General features: G+C 37.9%; 1 pseudogene; it reads right to left on the reverse strand.

The window, feature by feature from the left end:
- Window positions 1–13,000: 13,000 nt before the first annotated feature.
- On the reverse strand, window positions 13,001–14,381 carry LOC105295606 (annotated as a pseudogene).
- Between the last annotated feature and the right edge of the window lie 681 nt (window positions 14,382–15,062).

Below are 15,062 nucleotides of genomic sequence, written 5' to 3' on the forward strand. Positions count from 1 at the left end.
GTGGCTGTCAGGTCAGGGACCACATACATTGCCCAGCTCCTTGCATCTAGGTGAAAATGAGAATTTTAAAAAGTGGGTGTGTGTTGTGTTCTCCACCCTCTCTTTTGCGATCTGTGGACTAAATGCATGTGAATCTGAAACTCTGCAAGAAGGTAGAGACACGAGATGGAAGGACCCTGTCTCAGAGTTACCGAGTAGAGGAAAAGCCAGTTGTCAACGCATTCTGTTATGTGAACAACGTACAATTTCATTGTATACAGCCACTGGAGTTTGTGAGTTTCTCTGCCACAGAAGCAAGCATGAATCATGTGTGATCTTTTTTTTCCACTCACTTTTTGGTGGAGATGCAGGGGAATGATTCTAACACTGTGTTTACAGCATATCATTCTTAGATCCAAGAAAGAAAATGGAATATGGAATTAGAGAAGTGTCAGATTGTCTGTATTTAGGTTCCAGGAGACAAGTCAAATGAAAAGACTCAATGGTGACAAAGTACGCTGGCATCTAAGATTGAGGGAGGGAGCCATGAGCCTCAGGGGTAGGAGATTACTGGGGTGTGGAACAAAAAGGGAACAGAAGAAGTTGTCAAAGACAGAACCTGAAAAATGGCATCATGATTAACCCAATGTATTTTAGATTCCAGATCTTAGAGGAGGGTTCCAAACTGAAAGGAACAGAGTAAAAGGCAAGGCTTCAGAATGGCATCTGGGAGAGAGTGAACATCTGAGTATGGACAAGGCTCTCCATATGAGTCCAGCTGCAGAAGAGCAGGAGACTGGGCTGTTGGGACATCCTTCCCAACAGCCACTTGGGATATAGAATCTCGGAGACTCAGGATATGAAGAAACTCCAGGTAACAGAGAGCTCTCATCAAAAAATGTCAGGCAGATATAGCTGATCTTTCTCTGATGGTATTAGGGATCTGTCATCTGATAATGCCATGGAAAAACCAGGCGCTGGCTTTAGCCTTTGGGAACAGTCAGTAGAAAATGATTTATACATAGGCTCTGGAGCAAGAGCCATAAGCATGAAGTTGGGCAGAACTTTATTGGCTTCTAAGAAGGGAAGGGTAGCCTTCTTTGGGATGCTTATTATAAATATGTAGGATAACCCTAGGATGCTGGGCAAGAACTGACACAGTCCCCTGCCATTTGGATGGAGAGCTATCTTAGCTCTGGAAGGCCAAACATTCTATATAGCTAGAGCTATGCACCAGGAACAAGGTAGAACTAAACCGAAAACTGCTTGGCTTTGTCTACCTCACTTATGTCCACAGTAAAGCAATATGACTGGAACTGCAAAGAACTAGTTAAAGCCCCAAAGACTAATGATAACGTTACTGTATAAAACATTCCCTATTCTTCTGTTTACATATGCATAAGTGTGTATTTGCAGCAGACTTGGCCATAGATTGGGGAAGATAAAAGAGAATAACTATCACAAAAGAACAACTGAAACTGAACTTTTCTGCCTGGGCTTTGGTCTCCTACTACCTTGCCCAACTTCTTTTCCTTTCACTTACTCAGTGTCAGTCCCCTAATGTATTATGCATAGTAGTCAGCTCCATTCTCTGCCCTCACTACATAGTTGTGCGTACTTAAAGCCTCACCATCCATGTTCCAACCTACTCTACTTTGGGCTGTCTGCCCTGGATCTCATTCACCCAGCTCTAACTAGCTTCTGCAAAGGGAAGGCAGCCATGTAACCAGTGCTTCCCTACTATGTTTGCCAGATTTAGCAAATAAAAATATAAAATACTCAATTAAATCTGAATTTTAGTTAAACAATAAATAATTTTTTAGTATAAGTACATTCCAGTTATTGCATGAAACATACTTATATTAAAATTGTATTTGTTGTTTATCTGAAATTAAATTTAACTGGGCATTCCATATTTTATCTGACAACCTTATTTCCTCACTGACATGAATTAAGCCAGCTTCCTTCAAATATAAAACTAGTTATATTAATTTGGGGTTGAAATGCTTTTTTTTCTTTTATTAAATTTAGCATCTAGAACATTGCCTGACATGCAGTGGGTGTTCAATAAATATAAATATTTGTGAACAAATGACTGAATAACTCTCTTTTTACTTTTGAGGCAGTTTATAATAGCTAAGCTATTTGTTGTTTCAGTGCTGGGCACTGGGGCAGTGAGGTACAGGGGACAATGATACAAAAGTACCTCTCTCCCAATCTGTTTTCTAAAATTTGTTGTTTAGAATTGAGCCGTTGTCATATTATGAATGATATTATTATCTGATGGAAAAATTATTGGCGTGAAGAGGAACTAGTTTAAGAGACTTGGAATGAATTTAAAATTTGACTACTTAGCATTTTTTTTGGTAACATTTAAAATATCTTTTTTTGCTAAGATGAATGCATTGGATAAGTCTTTGTCTTAATTTAAAATAGTTTATAGCTTTGTCAGAAGTATAAAATTCTAAATTTTGATCCAGATTTTCTTATTCCTCTTTGTGTTTTTTAACTGCCTGCCACGTAACAGGTATTCAATTAATGTTGGAAAAAAGAAGAAAGGAGAGAAGGGAGGGAGGGGGAAAGTAAGGGAGGAGATATAGTAATTAGTAAGGAAGAATGAAGAGAAAAAATAAATACTTCAAATTAAATGCTTTTTAAAAAAAGATTTCAGAATAAACAAGACCTGAAGAACCATCAAAATTGATTATTCTTATTCCAATGATCATAAGAAGTTCAGAAATTCAGTTTCAGGAAAAGTCACTCTAATCATTTTTTTTATTGTCACTATATGCAAAGTCACTGCGATAAACAGTCTTATATAGGTGGAAAGAAAGTATTTGCCTTCAAGAAATGTACTACCTAGGATTTGTAGGAGTGAAAGAAAGGGAATAAAAGAGAGGAATGTAGTATTTAATAAGCTCGATTTAAGATAAAGTAAAATGCGTCCTAATAAAGGGACAAAAAACAAACGAAGAAGATCATATCTGCTTGCAGATATCAGGAGAGGGTGTATCATTCGAATGTGCTCTGACTGGAGTCAAAGGAAAGGTGCTCTAAGTTAAGAGCACAGCCTGAGCAATGACACAGAGGTAGGAAAATCCAAAGTCTATTTGGGAAAAAGTAAGTGCAAAGATCTTAGATGGATATTACAATGATAATCCTAAAAACTCTTACACCCCAAAGACTGATATTAGCAATTATAGAATAAAGCCAGATTAAAAGACAAATAAGTTCAAGCATCTCAGAATCCTTTTTTGAATAAAGTAGACTAAGATTACATACAAGCATGCACATATATACATACATATAAACACACATAGACATAAATATATAACATTTTAAAAAGTGTTTTTCCCCATTGTAAAAATTTGCTTGGCCTAACAGCACTTTAATATCTTTATGCCAATTATATCCATGAGCTCCATTATAGTAGTAAAAATTTGATTCACATAGGAACTCTGCAGTTGGGTTCTTGGAACATCTTCCATGTGCTTTTTGTTAAATAATATGTCAGAATATCAAGAGAACTGAGTTATAATGCTCAGCACTGGAATGCTGAATCTTTAGCTACATATGCCTTCCAGCTACAATTTCATGTTTTTTTGAAAGACTAATCCAGGCATTACATTATTGTCAGTGCCTCCCAAAATACTCTTTGCCAATTATTCTGCTTGTTTTCAAAGGTTTTCTTAGTACAGGTATTTCCTGTTTTATTTCAGAATTAATGATAAATGATAGGCTTTTGAAGGTTTAGAGAATGAATTGTGGTCCAAGAAACGTTTTTTTATTATTGGATAGGTATTGCCTAAACTGTTCCAACAGTTTTCCTTCTCTCAAGTTGAAAAGGTAATTATTTTTTTCCATAGTCATACATTCTTGAGGACTTAAAGAATATATTTTGAGAACTTCATTTGCAGAATATATTTTGAAAATGAAACAATGCTCTTTCACAATGAGTAAAAGTTTCACTTTTACATTTATTAAGTTCTGAAGCATTGTCTCTCTAATAGCAAACATCCTCATACTTAATCGTTTTAATATGGGTTATTGCTTTTTTTCTTTTTAATTGCCCAAAAACTTAAAAGAGGAGAAACATTTATGAATGAACGAGTACCTCTTTTAGGAAGGATCAGTCAATTTTTTTTTCAATATCAGCATTGCTAGTGATGGTATGGTCTGTAGAATGTCAGTTTCCTTTTATTTTTTTCCTTTAAGGAAATGATAGTATTTCAAGATGTCGTAAGATCAATTAAACAGTCCTGTTTCCTGTGCTAAAGGCTGCCAGTGCAAAAACTGAAGAGCAAAGAATATGCTTGGGACTTATCATTATGAAAAAGACACATGCAGTTCAAGTGCAAAAATTAGTTTTATTTTTTTACCTGAGTTAATCATAAGGAAAACTTCTTCCTTTGGATCCTAAAGATATTCTTCTTTATCCCTAAAATAGTGCCTGGAACTCACTATCTTCCAAAGTTCTGTGCCTGTCTGGAGCCTCCTCTGACTCAGTACAATATGCTCATGATCAGGATGCTCTTTCTGGCCTTGACCAAATGTGACGGGCACCACTCGCAATCCCTACAAACCTGGGCAGAGAACCAAAGAATCACACCTGGCACTCTGGTCCTATCCAAGGAAGATGAAAACAGAGCATGTTGAACTTTGACTGCCAACACGACCAAGGCTGCTTGGTCCTTTGCACGCCTTTGTTCTGGTCCTGAAAGATCACAGAGACCCAAGGTCACACCCAAACCTGACAAAGATCCTCTTTCTTCTTCTTGGACTCTGTCACTGCCTCTGAGGTTTGAAAGCTAAACTTATGTTTGCAGCACTTTTTTAGACCACCAGTTCTACATTAGACCTGAAAAAAAGTTTGTGTGCGTGCGTATATCCACACACACAGAAATTTATATACATATATATGTATATTCTAAAAGTGAACTTTAAAAACTTAAGATAGTATTAATTTCAGAATTTCATTGTGGTGCTGTGCTCCTTTGGGCAACAGTTATGTATTTTAATACATTGGTGATATTGATGTCCTTACATTTATCGAAGTTATTGAATTGCTTGTCACAACCACCTGGTGGGTTGGCAGTTAGGTTTACACGCTGAGAAGTAGGAGGAAAAGTAGTAATGATTAAAAAGACATTTGAGTGCTACTTTGCCTCTGGCTGGTTTACTTTGGATATCATAAGCCCTTTTTTCAGGATCTAATATTTGGGAGTATGCTTGAGAAAACAGAGCTTCAGGAAAAGCTAAGAATGACCTCTCTTTGGCTGACTCATTCTGACTTTAAAGTAATATGTCTTTACAGAACATGCTAAGAGTTCAAAGTCTGTTTTTGTTTTTCTCATATTTCCTATTATGGAAGAAAAACAATACCATAACCTATTCATTTGTTTAATTCCCACTTTTATTTCAATGGGAAAAGCACTGAATCCTCTTGTTATAAAAGCATGATAGCTTCGATCCTGTCTTACAATCATCTTGGTGTTCTTTCAACCCTACTAGCTGCAAGAGTAGAATTAAGGTTCTTATTAGATAGGCTGTTACTAGCCTGGTATTAAGGAACATAGACAAGAACATAAGAATATTCTGTGGTGGCAGGACCATGTCACAGGAAAAACATAGGCTTGGGTTAGAAACCTGGACAAAACATTTAACTTTTTGGAGTTTAAATTTCCCCCTGTGAAATGGCGATAATGCCTGCCTTATAGTGTCTTCATTATGATTAAAAATCTGACTGTAAAACTTCTCGAATTGTCCTTAGCACATAGTAGGCACTCCGGTATTTTCCACGAGTACCTTGGTAAAATTAGCAAATTTGTCCTATCTATTCTCAGGCCATTTTTGAAGTATAATTTCAAAATTCTGTTTTGTCCAATTTCCTCCTTCAGATTCTACTGCTCAATTACCTCAAGACCATCAAGGCTTCCTTGTTACTTTTCAGATTCCTAATCTTTGCTCTTTATAAATTTTCAAAATTCTGTTTTCTATTTCATATCATGCAACTCATAACCTTGCTCCTACAAGGTCCCATGGTTCTACTTTCCTGTTTTCCTCCAGCGCTTCTCTGCTGCTGCAGCAGGAAGACAAAACAGATCCCTGAATCAAGGTAACTTCTTAGTATCCCCTGTATCAATTCTCCAAACCAGCTGAATGTTGGGAACACTGAGAAGCTGTTTACACAATAAATGTGTTGCGTGAATATATCTATTTAAATATGTTGTGAAGATTCTGATTCTGTAGCACACAGGAATGAGCGTGGTGATCTGTCGCACATTTAGATGGACCAAATCAATCACCTCCAACTCAAAAATATAAGGGAACACTCATTTCCCCTTTGTTTTACTTCGTAAGTCTTCTAAGATCCTAGTTTTTTTCTAATTTATTCTTAGTCACTGGGCATATTCTTAATCCTCTTGTTCTGACAACTAAACTCTGGCTTTTGCCTAGAGCCTCCAGTTTGCCAAATCAAACTTTTCTCAGAAAACTTTCTCTAGGCCTCATGTTCCTCTCTTCCACCTCTTCTCTAAACTTGAAGGAACGATCCATTCTCATCAGCCCTGAATGCCTTCTAGTCTTCTTTCCTTGCCAGAAAGCCCCTCTGGATTCTTATCTCCGAACTGTCCTCAGTGCCATCGCATTCTCCCCTTGCCTTGACATTCCTGCTGGCCTTGGTTACTAGAGCAATATCTTCTGTTTTGCCTCCAACTGCATTTAAAATCTAGTGGGAACTGATTGCTGCCTAGGCTCCAGCCCTGACCTGACCCTTCCCCCTCTTGGCAGGACTTGCCCCAGGGTGTGGTGACAGAGGGCTTTGCTGTTGCCATCTCTCCACTGCTGCCAGCTGGGGCCTGCCAGGGTAGCCATAGACTTGGGTTGTTAAATTCCAGGCCCTGAGGAGGTTGAGGAAGCACTCTGGCCTCTGGACCAGGGCTGGAGCCAACCAGTCCACAAAAGTGGTTCTGTACGGCCAGTGTACATCTCCCTGACATCCCAGGACACAGGGCTGGGGTAAAGGCTTTCAGCTGTCACCTGCCAGAGCTGTCAGTGTTCACTGCACACTGTGATACATAGGAGTTTGGGAAGGAAAGGCTGATATGAGTTGTTGCTTTTCTTATGACTAGATTGTCACCTCCATGAGAATGTTTCTACACTTCCAACCCTATCTTCTCACCAAACTAAAGCAAGCATCAGTACTACTTACTGGACATCTCCATCCCACCCCCAATGTCTTGCTTTAAAACAAAACTCATAATTTCTTCTCCAAAACCTATCTCCTACTAATATTTCAAGCATATTAGAAATACAAATATCCTGGCCCATCCCAGACATACCGAGTCAAAATTCTGGATGTGGAGCCTAGCAGTCTGGTTTTAATAAGCTCTCCAGGGGAATCTGATGGTCCCTGGAGTTTGAGAACCACAACTTCAGGATTTGAGGAAAAGGAAGGCTTGATCTGCCTGATTATTCTCCAAATATACTTGCAAAATATTTGGGACCCTTACCTTTCTTATGGTATATTTGAAAGCCTTTGGAAAACTCTAAGCCTTTATTACATGTATGTAATGGTTTATTTTCACCTCTTTTTAAAAATTACTTGAATTAACTTAAAACGATGATAAAATGGAAAATTGGAACAAAGGAAAGGGGAAGGAGGCAAATATGCTAACCACAATAGTGGCTACTGTTCTCATAGTATCTTTGAGCTTGCTGGCAACAAGGGAAAAAAGAAAAGTATAAGGTCTTCTTGCTCTGTTTCTTTCAGGTATATTTTTATAACTAAATTAAAAAAGTATTTTCCCTGGTAGAAGCTTCTAGAAGGGCCATTCAGTTAAAAGATAAAATCCAAAAGTTTTTTTGACATGTGTAGCAATGGTTTTCACATGACTGCTTTATGTTTATTATCACCATTATGCAAATTGTGCCAATGCTTAGCATGCAAAAAAGAGGAGCTATAACTAAATCTGTGACGAGAACTCACTCTACCATTTCTCATAATTTGGCAGCTGGAAGGGAGGAGTTAATTTTCTCCAGCAAGCCAACCACCAAGAAAATAATGTGAACTGTTGTCTTGGAGTGTGATCCATTCCAAGTGGGCCCTGTTGGAGGCAGGAAGGGTGTGAGATGAGTAGGCCATTATCCACAGGAAAGAGTAAACATCTAGAGGACAGCAGCTCTGTGAGAGGTCCCAGGCTCTGTCTGACTGGCCCCAAGGTCACTGAACCTAAACAAGGTGAGTTTGAACTGGAGCACAGAGTTCCACATCAAGTAGAGGACTAAAGCCAAATGCAGTGAGACTGGAACTGGAAGACAGAGCATCTCAGAGATTAGACAGATCTCTTCCGAGTGCTGTCTAACATGGAGAACAGTTTCTAAGAAGACAGGGTTTCATCATGGGATTGGGGTATTTTTATTTGGTGCTTGATAATAATGACTTAATAAGGCTTTTCTGATATTAGGAATGTAAACCAACACTACTGCATAAATTCAGGGCCGATTTTAGATAGGACTGGAATGCAAGCGAATTTATCTTTAGTAAGTCCCCATTGACTTTGGGCATGACCTACTGCATCTCCAATCTAGATCCTGTTCTCTCCAATTTGACATTCTTATGACACATGGACACCAGTGGAGGAAGAGGGAAGCTTGATCCTAAGCACTGAACAACTCTTGACTATTGAGTGCTTTTACCAATTTATTATAATTAATCTTACGTAATTTTCTTGAAGACAGCACTAAAATGGATCTCCAAGTATTTGATAGAATAAATAGGTGATGAAGAAGAAAGATCACAACATTTAGATCAGGGTTCCAGACTCTATCATTCCCAGCTGCGTGACCTCATCAGATGAGGTAAAGCATAAAAGGGCTCTGAGAACTGAAAGGACTATATGCTTTAGTTGTTATTTCTTATACATGGTCAGGAAAATAATTCTTAAAAATTTTTTTCAAATACAATTCACACTAAATTAAGAGATAAGAGCTATTTCAGAGGAATTGCATGTATGTTTCCTGGTGTGTACCACATTCCCAAAGTCTTGCTTAACCTGAACCCCAACTTATACGGTATTGCTTACCAAGTGCCTGTTACCTGCCAGGTACTATACTGGGTTAACAACCATTTCACAGATGAGGATATTGTAGCAGTAAAACGTTAAATAGTTTATAAAAACTCACAGAAAGACTAGGTCTTTTGAGACAGAGCTTCTATTAGAAGAGAAGAGGAGAGAAGAATAACTATAATAACAGCAATAGCAGCTGACTGAAATCCCGGCACTTTGTCGGATATTTTTCATGCATAATCTTCTTTCGGCGTCACAACAACCCTTATGAGATGACTATCTGTCACCCAGTTTTAATGTTCCGAGTCTTGAAGTGATGTGCCCAAGGAGATTCAGCTGAGATTGAAATTCGTCTGTACTCAAGACCTTGATTTTCACACTATGTTCTACTGCCTCCCAGAGTAGAGCAGGGATAAAAACCATCATGTTTCTCACTTCCAAATCAATGAATTCCCCAATATCAAATTCCTGGAAAAAAAATCCCCCCTAAAATTTATATAAATTTAAGTCTTTACAAAAATTTAAGTACTGAAAAGACAACAATCGGTGCAGTTGTTTCTTAGAAGTTTCTATAGTGACTTAGGCTTATATTGTATTTAAATGGAATCTGAAAAGTCTCATGATCTATAGTTTAAGAAAAAAGCATTGAGTTATTCCCTCCGAACTAGTATTATTTTCCCTAATATAAAAAATAATTTCAACTGATCATTTTTTCTGACCCTTCTCTCACTTTCTATAGGATGCTATACATATATATCTTTATATGAAATGATCTAGGTGAGGAAAATAACCAATGTAAAGAAAGAGAATCCTTTTGCTCTTTTTGCTTTCTGGAGTGTAGTCGACCTGATCCTGTGAAAAGAATGTACAGAGGATTAATTATGTCCCCTCATCCTCCAAATTGTGCTTGTTAGTTTCTACCTCCTAGCAAGTATAGCTATATAATTTGTGGGACCCAGTGCAAAACGAAATCTAGGGTGCTTTTTCATAAACTAAGATTCAAGACAGTAACAGCAGAGCATAAATGGGCAAGCAAGGCTTCTAAGTAGGGGGTCCTAGGAGACTGCTCAGATCACAAGCTCTTGAATCTGGTCCTGCCTTTCGGCACCACTGTAGCCCCAGGAACACATCAGTAACAAACTTAGCTTGATGGAACTAAGGAAACAATATCCTTGGTGAGCACACAGTTGGCCCTTTTAGTGATGCCTGGCTAAGGAGCCCATGGAGGGATACCTGAAGATTTTGGTATAAGGCATTTTGTCTCTGGAGCAAGAGCTTGCATAGGTGCATAATTGCTGTGAGTTGTTTCCTTGTAAAAAGCCATTCACGTGTTTTATTTAAATCAATAATCATATGAAGTATTGTCAAATGTAAATATTAATAAGGTAAAAGAAAAATACTGGTTTTTGTTTTGTTTCATTGCCAAAGAAAGAATATATTTGGCCTATGATCCTAGTAGCTATCATTGCTTAGTGGACTAAGCTGGAATCAGACCCAGAAGGAGACTGAAAGGCCTTGGGAGGGCGTGGAGTAAAGTACTTGTCTCTGCTTCTGTGCATACTTTATATACCCACAAACTAGAGAAAGAGAGAAATGACGAAGAGTGAAAACCCAAGAATAGTACATGTCTTCTGCATAGAATTATAGATTTAAACAAAAATCAAATTTGCAATTTTCTCTAGATTTTTTTGAAAAAAATTTAAATAATTAGAATAATTATATTTTAGAAGAAAATTTAAAAGATTCCTTTGTCTGCTAAGATTTTAATTACTGACATGCAAAGAATATAAAAATTGTAAATCCTCGAACTATTTCTTCTCCCATCTCAGATTCCATATAGATTTTCACTCAGGGCCTTTAAAATAGACAAAGGGAAATTAAAAAATAAATAAATACCTTAAATAAGTAATAGCTTGAAAATGCAAAAAGATAGATACTTGATGGAACTCTATAAAATAAATAATCCAAGTGGTTTAAAGCTTTTAAATGAAGTGATTAATATTCCTTGGGTGGGTTCTAGGGTGGAAGAGGTAGAGAGAGAGAATGCTGTAAAACTGTCACCGAGAGAATGATGCCTTCCTTTGCAATGAGTTTTGTACAAGAAATGATGGTCAAGTTTGCTTGTTAAATGTCATCTTGGAAAGCAGAAGTTGCTTTTGCAAGTGTGAAATACAGTGAATAAAATAAGCAGTGGATCAAGCACTAGGAGTTTTCAAATTTATTAAAAGAGAAGAAATAAAGGGGTACATTTTAGAAATAGGGAACAGAAAATTGAGAGAAAGATTAGCTACATAAAAAAGCACGCTACCCAAGGAAGAGCTAAAAGATCACCTATAGAAAACAAAATTTAGAGGAAATAATTAGAAGAAAAATGTTAAATATCTTCAAGAATAGATTTTATGTTTCTACAGGTACCCATTTTAGAAACACTGGCTTGAAATATTTGACAAAAATTGAGGCTGGGTCTTTAAATACAAACTGAATTAGATGATTCAGAAAAGTAGTTTCCTGGAATTGTAAAATTGAGGTAGAAGTTGAATCTGGACTTACATTGTAAAATTATATGCCTTAGTGACTTCACTTTCTGTGGCTGGATATACTATTTATCATGAAAAATATTTATATATGATATATATTCATTTGTATATGAATATATACACACATTCATTCATTTGGCATGTACTAGGTGCCAGGTTCTGGGCGCATTTCGAGAATGTGAAGGTGGATGGGGGTGTAGGAGAGGAAAAATTTTTCCTCTAAGTTCTCAGCTAGGGCTCTCTAACAAAAGACTGATTAATAAGAGAAAAGCATATAAATTTATTTAATGTAAGTTTTATGTGACACAGGAGCTCTTATAAGAAAATGAAGACCCCCCAAAATGGCAAAACCCAAGTGCCTATATATTAGCTTGAACAAAGAAAGGCAATTGTGGAAAAGTAACTAAAATAGATGGAGAAACTAAAGGGAGATAAGAGTTATTTTAATAAGGTGTGTTTGTGTAGAATTCTCTGCCTCAACTCCCATCTCTGGTGATTAGAATGTCCTTTTTCTCTTGAAATAAAGTGAGAGGTTTTTTTCTTTTCCCAACTTCCAGTATCGTTTATTTTTTCCTAGAATCTAGATATAATTAACTGTAGCAAGACAGTGCTCAATACTATTTAAGCTTCATTTCAGGTTCTTTAAATAATCTCAACATCTGTAAATGTGAGAATTAACATTCCAATAACTGGAAAACTAAAATTTGACATAAATTTACTCGATATTGATGTAACTACACAAAATTTTATCTGCAACACATGCACTTAAATGTTACAGAATTTGGCTTTTATAAACTAGCTTACACATAAACAAAAGTTACTCTTTGCTTATCTATCCTAATGTATGAAGTGTTGCATCAAGATCCCCTACTATAGCTTTTTACTGTGAAAACAGATGATTCCTCTCCTTAAGACAAGGTGAAAAAACCCAAAGTTCCCACCCAGAAAGAAACATTAACCCAGAATTATCAAATTCTAGAGTTTCAGCAGACATAACACCAGAAATAGATTATGGGCAACTACTCTTAAGTCTTTTACCTAAGTAGTACTATAGGAAGTTACAGTGTTCACCAAAAGAACATGCAGATTTCTCATTAAACTTTGTTTTAACGAGTCTCAAAATTCTGTGATAGATTGATCAAGTTATTTCCATTAAATAATACTGATTTTAAAAACGAATAAAAATTTCCACACACATACACACACACAACACACACACACACACACACACACACATACACACAAAACCAAATGGTCCATAAAACATTCTCCTTTCCTTCTGAAGATTTTACTGTGCATTTTAATCATTAACTCGTCTTTTGCTATTAAACTTAAATGACCAATTGAGACAAACAGTTCTGAGATTGTTCTTCCACCACTGATTAAGACTGGAGTGGCAGGTATTGGGGATAATACTCATTTAGCCATCTGAGATTTGGTGACTTTGCCAGCTCCACCTGTCTTTTTGTCCACCGTTTGATGACACCCCAGCAACTGTCTCAAGTCACGAACAGCAAAATGGCGAAGCGGAGGATAATCAGAGAAGCTCTCAACACACATGGGCTTGCCAGGAACCATATCAACAATGGCAGCATCGCCAGATTTAAAAAAACTTGGGGGCATCTTCCCGCTTTTTCCCCAAATGACGATCAATCTCCTTCAGCTTAGAAAATTTGCAAGCAATGTGTGACAATCCAGCACAGGTGTGTATCCAGCACTGATTTGGCTTTGCTGGTTTAGGATAATCACCTCAGGCATGAAGTCAGCTGCTTCCTTCGCTTGGTCATTTTTGTTGTCACCAGCCACATTGCCACATTGAACATCTTCGAAAGATACATTTTTGACCTTGAAGCCCACATTGTCCCCAGGAAGAGCTGCACTCAAATCTTCACGGTGCATTTCAACAGACTTTACTTCAGTCGTAATGTTGACTGGAGCAAAGGTGACCACCATGCTGGGTTTGAGAACCAGTTTCCACTCAGCCCACAGGGACAGTACCAATACCACAATTCTGTAGATATCCTGGATGGGCGGACACAATGGCTTGTCAGTTGGATGAGTTGGTGGCAGGATATAATCCATAGCTTTAAGCAGTGTGCTCCCACTGGCATTGCCAACTTTATGGGTGACTTTCCATCCCTTGAACCAAGGCATATTAGCACTTATCATCATTTCAACCAAAAATTGGTACAAATGCTACACTATGTCAGGGTCGTAGCCAATTTTCTTAATGCAGGTGCTGACTTCCTTCATGATTTCCTCATATCTCTTCTGGTGTAGGATGGCTCAGTGGAATCCATTTTGCTAAAACCAAGTATTAGTTGTTTCACACTCAAGTATGTGGACCAGAAGGGCATACTCACAGGTCTGCCATTCTTGGAGATACCTGCTTCAAATTCACCAACACCAGCAGCAGCAATCAGGACAGCACAGTCAGCCTGAGATGTGACTGTAACCATGTTTTTGATAGTCTCTATGTCCTGGGGATCAGTGATGGTCACATAATACTTGCTGGTCTCGGGGAATATCAGTGGTAATACCACGCTCATGTGCAGCTTTCAATTTATCCAAGACCCAGGCATACTTGAAAGAGCCCTTTCCCATCTCAGCAGCCTCCTTCTCAAAATTTCCAGTGATTCTTTTGTCGAACCCACTACATTTGTAGGTCAGATGGCCAATAGTGGTAGACTTGCCTGAATTTACATGTCCAATGATGATGATGTTGATATGAGTCCTTTCCTTTCCCATTTTGGCTTAGATTCAGTGGTGGTTTTCATGACATCTGTGTTCTGGTGGCAAACCCATTGTGAAAAAGCCAAATGGGAGTTTTATTTTCTGCTTTCAGGAAGAAAAGGATAGGTAATAGTGCTTTCCTTGCATTTGTTGTTTATTGACTTTTTTTTTTTAGCTCAAAATAATCCTTATGCCAAAGTGGTATATTTTGAGGTGGCATATTCTGTCACCCTTCACGGGGAAATGACATACAAAAATGTAATGAAAAGACAGTATGGAAAGTACAATTGAGAGGCATGAACACACCACTGAAAGGGAGCCCTTACCCAGAATAAGCCATGTGAATGCACATGTGAGACATGCTCTTTGGAAGTCTTCAGTTATCTCCCTAAACAGAGTGGTGTAGGATGAGCAGGAGTTGGCCAGGCTGACAGTGGGAGTGGTGGTGGAGATGGTGAGTGGAAGCAAAGTACAAAGGCACAGAGATGAGAAACAACATGTTGGTGGTATGAACTTGGAACTCCAGAGAGTCTGCCGCTTTTGTTGCATAAATTGTAAGGCAGAGATTGATGGGATGTGGTCTTACAGAGGAAGTAGGTCTTGTTGGTGGCATGGAGGTGTGTGAAAGAGTTTTAAATGAGGGACAGTCCTGCTGAGATTTTCATGTTAGAGAGTTCATTTGGCTGTGTTATTGATGATGAGCACATTGTCCAAACTGAGTGGGATTCAATGGGGACTCGTACCA

Source organism: Pteropus vampyrus, unplaced genomic scaffold, assembly GCF_000151845.1.
Source record: "Pteropus vampyrus isolate Shadow unplaced genomic scaffold, Pvam_2.0 Scaffold109, whole genome shotgun sequence".
NCBI lineage: Eukaryota > Metazoa > Chordata > Mammalia > Chiroptera > Pteropodidae > Pteropus > Pteropus vampyrus.